Genomic DNA, 7,926 nt, shown 5'->3' with positions numbered 1-7,926 from the left:
AGTCATCACATCCATAGATCCAGGACCAAATGTAAATGGCTACAGTCTGACAGCTCCCATCTAATCTACAAGATGTAAGAACCTCTCTTTCATTAATTAAAATGTGAGGCGGGGAGTAAAAATCTCCCCTAAATGGCTTTATATGCCAAATCTTTTTTTCCCCTCTCCCCATCTAAGAAATCTCTTCAAAATCCTCGCCTGATATTTTTCCCCATTTAGTATAAATTTCTGATCAAACTCAGCTTTCACAGAAACATGTAAAAATGCCTTTATTATTTACTGACAGTTTTCTTGAGACAATGCATTCCTTATTTCATTGTTTGATGGAGAGGAAGTTTGACATTTTACTTTCCCTGACAAGGAACCAAAGGCTTTTTTGTTCTCTTCTGTAGATTCCTCAGCACAGCATTTTGAGGGCATTATATGATTAGGCCACTGGGTGGCAGTCCTGAGCTGTAATGTAGATTAAAAGAGCTAGGGGAGAGAAAGGAGTCAGGATGTTTGGGAAAGTAAGGAAGTGATCAAAGATTAACCACTTCCAGCCAGTCATACCAAAGAAAACAAACAAAAGCATAGCAGAATAGTATGAAAGTAAAATTTCTAGGTAGCTGGGTGTGGTAATCCATGCCTGTAATCCCAGCAATCAGGAGCTGGAGGTAAGAGGATCATGAATACAAGGCCAGCCCAAGCTACATAGCAAGGTCATCTCCATAATAATAATAATAATAATAATAATAATAATAATAAATTAAAGAGCTTGCAGTTCCATCTTCTCTTAGTTGATGATCAAGTTGTCATATTAAACTAATAGTGGGCATGGGAACAGAGACCTATAATCCCAGCACTTGAGAAGCTGAAGCAGGAGGATCTCAAGTTTAAAGCAAATCTGAGCTACCTAAACAAGACGGCGGTGGGGAGGAATTTAATCCCAGGAATTGATACCACAGGAAGACGTAACATCTTTTTATAGAATCTCACTGGTTCACTGCCCCCATTGGTCACTGGTAAATAGGGCTATGAATCCAGGAAACACTTGCATTTATTTTCCTCAAATGGAAAGATGTATACATTCATCACAACTCCATATATGGTGTTAGCATATGTATACTAGCTAGATATGTCGGATCCCACTGACACATGTTGTTAACTAGGTAAGTTATTTAAGCCCAGGGCTGCAAGCTTGGTGGGTGTGAAAGATTTGAATAACTTTTTCACCTCAATCTAAGAATTGCTTTTGGGGCTGGGAATATGGCCTAGTGGCAAGAGCGCTTGCCTCCTACACATGAAGCTCTCGGTTCGATTCCCCAGCACCACATATATGGAAAACGGCCAGCAGAGGTGCTGTGGCTCAGGTGGCAGAGTGCTAGCCTTCAGTGGGAAGAAGCCAGGGACAGTGCTCAGGCCCTGAGTCACCAAGGCCCAGGACTGGCCAAAAAAAAAAAAAAGAATTGCTTTTGCCACCAAAGAGCCTATGGCCTACAGAAAATCCCTCCTCTGGGTTCAGAGTACAAAGCAGACACCCAACTCACAAACACTGGTAGGATGCATGTTTTTCAAAAATATCATCTAATGATCTTAAAAATCTGTTTATAGGGGCTGGGGATATGGCCTAGTGGCAACAGAGCTTGCCTCATATACATGAGTCCCTGGGTTCGATTCCCCAGCACCACATATACAGAAAACGGCCAGAAGTGGCGCTGCGGCTCAAGTGGCAGAGTGTTAGCCTTGAGCAAAAAGGAAGCCAGGGACAGTGCTCAGGCCCTGAGTCCAAGGCCCAGTACTGGCCAAAAAAAATCTGTTTATAGCTGGGTACTTGTTGTTCACACCTGTAATCCTAGCTACTCAAGGAGACTGAGATCTGAGGATTAAGGCTTGAAATCAGCCCAGGAGAACAAATCCAAGAGACTCTTATCTCCAATTAACTAGCAAACAGCAACAAGTGGAGGTGCAATCAGATGGTAAAGTGCCAGCCTTGAACAAAAAAGTAAAGGGGAGCATGAGTTCCTGAGTTCAAGCCCTAGTACCAGCATACAAACACACATGCACACACACACACACACACACACACACACACACACACACACAGCTCATGTGGTACGTGAAATGAGCCAGTTATAAAAGACAAACGAGCACAATTTCTCTAATAAGAGGCAGCCAGAGTCTCCAAATTCATAGAGACAGAAAATCCAATATTGTTGGCTAGGGCTGGAGGAAGGAGGGAATGGAGAGCTATTTACTACACTTAGAATTTCACTTTTACTAGAGCTGGTCCTAGGCTGGAACTCTGGGCCTGGCACTCTCCTCAAGCTTTTTTGCTTAAGATTAGTGTCCTAAGCACAAAAGGGGCATCTGGTCAGTGGTTTTTAATACATGAGCCAGAGCTCCACTTCCAGCTCTTTTTAATTTTTTTCTTTATGGTGGTTTCATCAACTTTCTTGCCTAGGTTGGCTCTGAATCGCAATCTGAAGATCTCAGCCTCCTAAGTAGCTAGGCATGAGCCACTGGTTCCCGGCTTAGATTAAAAAAAAAAAAAAAGTGAATACTAGGCTTGTTTCAAATTCCCTGTTAAAAGAACTTGAAACAAGTAGGGGAAAAGTTCTCTTTGTGAAGGACTGTCAATGGCGTGCATTGTGTGAGAGTAACTTCAAAATTCACAGGGGAAGATTCTAATTGTATCTCTTCCTTATCATGTCTGCAAAGCTGACAACCTATATTTTATGTCTCAAAAAGAAAAATACAAAGCTCAACTTGTTTTTGATGTGAAACTCAGGCACCTAAGAGAACAAGTAGAATGAAATGTTTCCTTTTTAAAAAAAAATTCTATTTGCTTTCCACACAGTTAACCCTTTGTTTATTTGGAACCAGTTAATGGGGCTTGTATGACTGAAAGACACAAGAACTGAACATTTATTTAGTCAATGTATTAATCACATTTGCTCACTTCTGCCAAAGCAATATTCATTCTGAAGCTCCAATATATGTTAAAAATAGTTTCAATATAAACAGTGGTTCCTCTGGCAGGTAGGGGAGTGGACATTGCTGGGATTCTTTGGTTTGGTTGTTAGGTTTCTTTTGTTGTTATTATTTTTGTTTTGAGTTTTTATTGGGGCTTGAACTCGGGGTCTCATGCTTCCTTAAGGCTTATTCACTCAAGGCTGGTGCTCTATCATTTGATTCACAGTTCCATTTGGCTTTTGAAAGCTTAAATGGAGATAAAAGTCTCACAGACATTGTTGCCTAGATGCGCTTAGTAGCTGGGATTATAGGAGTGAGCCACTCACACCCAACTCTGCAGTGGTTCTTGCTTTTATTTACTTATTTTTTATGATGTTTAAGTAGGTATATAAAGAAGTGGCTGTTTATGAATAAAATACATCTTGATCAGTGTCACCCCCTTTCCCCATTCTCACACGTTCCTCCCAACCCACCCCTTCCCTCACTTTTCTTAATTCTGTAGGATATACATGAAATTATTTGGAGGGGGTACATGGAATTCTTGACTATATTCTCTCTTACTTCTCTTCATTCATCTACCCCTCTCAAGAGACTCCAACCCACCCCTTTCAAAACTTGTCTTCTGGTGTTTATTTTGTTAAACTTGGACTCTGTCTTTCTAAAGAATTACGGAGTTCTCACTTGAACCTACCATATTTTAGTTAACACTTTTATATACCTGCACATCCCCCATGTATTTACTTGTAAGTTTACAAGCTAATTCTAGCTCCTATATATGAGGGGAAACAGGCAACCTTTGTCTCTCTGAATAGGACTATACTGTTACGACAAGGCTCTCTGCTCACTGAACAGACATAGGGCCAGTGCCCAACCTTGTATGCAAATTAGAGAAGCCCAGCTCTAAAATCTTTAGCCAGGTATAATTTGGGCATGTAACTAGGTAATGCTTGCCAGTACTAATTGGTTATGGATATATTCTGTTTAGAAAACCTGACAATGACTATTGCAATCTAGCAAAAATATTTCCTGAAAGCCAATAAAAAAATATAGATGTTTGGGCTGGGGATATAGCCTAGTGGCAAGAGCGCTTGCCCTGTATACATGAAGCCCTGGGTTCGATTCCCCAGTACCACATATACAGAAAATGGCCAGAAGTGGTGCTGTGACTCAAGTGGCAGAGTGCTAGCCTTGAGCAAAAAGAAGCCAGGGACAGTGATCAGGCCCTGAGGCCAAGGCCCAGGACTGGCAAAAAAAAAAAAAAATATATATATATATATATATATATGTATATATATATATGTTTAAATCATCCAAATCAACACATGTGCCAGGCACCCATGACTCACACCTGTAATCCTAACTACATAGTTTATATTTTGTTGCATGGTTCACTACAACTCATAAGCCAAGCAATGGTTCCATATTAGATGTTTCTAAGGGCTATAAATTTCCAGGCATTGGTGGTTCACACCTGTAATCCTTGCTTCTCTAGTAGCTGAGACCTAAAAGATCAAGGTTCAAAGCCAGCTGGCAGAAAAGTCTATGAGACTTAATTTCAAGCAATTTAAATATAAGCAGACTATCCAGGCCCCGTAACTCACTCCTATAGTGCAGACATCCTGGAAGGCTGAGAGAGGGAATCACAATTTGAGGCCAACTTAGGCAGAAAGGTTCATAAGGACACTTCTCAAACCATAGCTATAAGCTTGACACATATCTGTCATCTCAAATGACAGAGAAGCTGAGAACTGAAGGATCAAGGTGCTAGGCCTGCCTAGACAGACCATTTCATTAGATTCCATTTCCACAGTAGGAAACCTAGACAGCTTGGTATACATCTGTCACCCCAGAGATGATGGGAAGCCAATAGGTAGACAGAGAACTGCTTAGGTGCGTGTGTGTGTGTGTGTGTGTGTGTGTGTGTGTGTGTGTGTGCATGCAGGTGCCCGCGCGCGCCCTCACCAGTCCTGGAGCTGGAACATAAGGCCTGAGAGCTGTCTCTTAGCTTTATTGCTCAAGGTTAGTGGTCTACCACTTTAGTCAAAGCTCCAAATCCTCGTGTGTGTGTGTGTGTGTGTGTGTGTGTGTGTGTGTGTGTGTGTGTTTAATTGAATGTAAGAGTCTCATGGACTGACCTCTCTAGACTGGCTTTGAACTACAGTCTTACAGCCTCCTGAGCTAAGATAAGAGGAGTGAGCCATCCGTGCCAGCTTCAGGTGCACTTTTGAGTGAAATGCAAGACTTTATATTAAAAATAATCAGTGAAAAACAGGAAGAGAGATGCAGTATCATGCCAGACTAACAAGAGTGAAACAGAGTTCAAGCCCTAGTACTGCCAAAAAATAGACAAACATATGTATATACATACATACATATATATGCATATATAAATAGATAGGCTTAAATGAAACTGCAAAATTGTGAATTATAAGCTGGCACTCAGAAGAGCCAGGTATCTCTATTTCTATACTCAAATAGTGGGCTGATAGGCCAGCATTCAATGTGGAAATCATCACCTGTTGTTAAGATTGCTTTAAGTAGTTAAACATCCCACTCAGAAAACTGCTGAAGTGGTAAATTAGACACATTGCTAATTACTGTGTTGTCTTATAAACAAATGCCAAGAGTCAGGGAATAGTTGCTGATGGATTAACAGAAAACATCAACCATTGGCTTGAGTGTGGTTCAGTGGTAGATTACCTGCCTAGCATGCACAAGGCCCTGGGTTTCATCCCCATCATCACAGAAATACAATAACAAAAACATACAGAGTTATCACATTCTAGGCCAGCAGGGCTGTGGCAAAACTAGTAGTCTCAGATGTGGCTGACCTCAACATGAAATGATGCCCATTTGGAAGGCCAGGTAGAAAGCCAGGAAGTAAGTTCCTACCTTCAGTCCAACTTCTGAGATTTTTTTATCCTGAGAAACTCATCCAAAGAAGAACCAATATGTATGACCTGTCTATATAGCACAGTTTATAGCAGAAGAAAATGAGAAGCAACAATATGGCAACATTTAAGACAGTTAGAGTATAGCTACCCTGTGAAAGGTTAATTTCAAGAACAATTATAAGCCAGGCTCTGGTGGCTCATGTCTGTAAACTTAGCTACTCAGAATCTGAGGATAGCTGGCCAAGGGCTGGTAGCTCTCACCAGTAAGGGATTACTAACTACTCAAGAGGCTGAGATCTGAGGACTGGCTTACTTCAAAGCTAGCCCAAGCAGCAAAGTTCATGAGACTCCTGCCTCCAACAAACTACCAAAAAAATCTGGAAGTGGAGCTGCGTTTCAAGGGGTAGAGCACTTGCTTTGAGCAAAGGAAGCCCTGTGGGCAGGAAAAAAAAAATCTGAGAGACTCTTATCTCCAATTAGCCATTCAAAAGCTGGAAGTGGAACTTTGGCTCTAGTGGTAGAGTACCAGCCTTGAGTGAGAAAGCTAAGGAACAGCATCCAGACCCCGGATTCAAGCCCCGGCATTGGCACAACAGGAACTCAAATACAATTCTTTTTTTTTTTTTTTTTTTGTCAGTCATGGGCTTGAATCCAGGGCCTGGGTGCTGTCCCTGAGCTCTTTTTGCTCGAGGCTAGCACTCTACTCCTTAAGCCACAGCACACTTTTGGTTAATAGGAGGTAAAAGTCTCATAAGACTTTCTTGCCTGGGCTGGATTGGAAATGTGATCCTCAGACCTCAGCCTTCAATGAGTAGCTAGGATTACACGCATGAGCCACCAGCACCCAGCCAACTGCTTTTTAAGAATGATTATAAAGATTAGAAACTAACATGGACTTCACAAAGCCCAGCATAGTAGCTAAGATCACCATGCAAGGAAGAGATGTAATCCCAAAGCAAAACCAGACAAATAAGTAAGCAAAACAGATTGCTTTTGATGTATGTGGAATTAAAACAAAAAGCCAGTGAACCTGTGGCTCACACCTGTAATCCAAGCTACTCATAAGTCTGAGATCTGAGGATCTCAGTTTATAACTAGCCGGTTAGGAAAGTCTGTGAGACACTTGTCTTCAGTTAACCACCGAAAAGCCAGAAGTGGAGCTGTGGCTCAAGGGGTACAGTGCTAGCCTTGGGCAAAGAAGCTCGGGGACAGCACTCAGGCTCCAAGTTCAAGCACACAAAAAAGCAAGCAAATGAGAAGTTTAGTATTTAGAATAAAAAGAGATCCTTAGAAGGAGGTAAGATGAGCTGAAAGGAACAGGAACAACAACAACAAATAGCCAACACTAAGATAATTCACAAACTGTGTTTCTCAGAGCTTATGTCCACTCACCAAACCATAGAACTCATGATTAAAGCAAGAATGTCGGAGTGCTGGTGGCTCTCACCTGTAATCCTGCTCAGGAGACTGAGATTTGAAGATCGCAGTTCAAAGCCAGCCAAGGAAGAAAAGTCCTATGAGACTCTTACCGCCAATTAACCACCGGAAAGCTGACCATCAGAAAACAGGAAGTGGGCTGGGGATATGGCCTAGTGGCAAGAGAGCTTGCCTCATATACATGAGGCCCTGGGTTTGATTCCCCAGCACCACATATACAGAAAACGGCCAGAAGTGGCACTGTGGCTCAAGTGGCAGAGTGCTAGCCTTGAGCAAAAGGAAGCCAGGGACAGTGCTCAGGCCCTGAGTCCAAGGCCCAGGACTGGCCAAAAAAATAAAAAAAATTTAAAAAAACAGGAAGTGGTGCTATGGTTTACAGTAGCAGAGCACTAGCCTTGAGCAAAAGAGCTCAGGAACAGTGCCCTGGGCCCTGAGTTCAAGCTCCATAATTGACAAAAATAAAACCCCCCAAACCCAAGAATGTTTATTTACCAAATGATGATGTGAAGTACAAGAGTCAAAGGCCTGGAATGTTTAACACAATGGAGTGGAACAGAGCCAGGGCTGGGGATGGAGCTCATTGGTAAAGTGCTCATTTCTACTGGGAATCCTCTATTGGATCCCATAACCATAGAGGAGT

This window comes from Perognathus longimembris, chromosome 6, assembly GCF_023159225.1.
Source record: "Perognathus longimembris pacificus isolate PPM17 chromosome 6, ASM2315922v1, whole genome shotgun sequence".
NCBI lineage: Eukaryota > Metazoa > Chordata > Mammalia > Rodentia > Heteromyidae > Perognathus > Perognathus longimembris.
Note: the sequence above shows the minus strand (reverse complement) of the source record.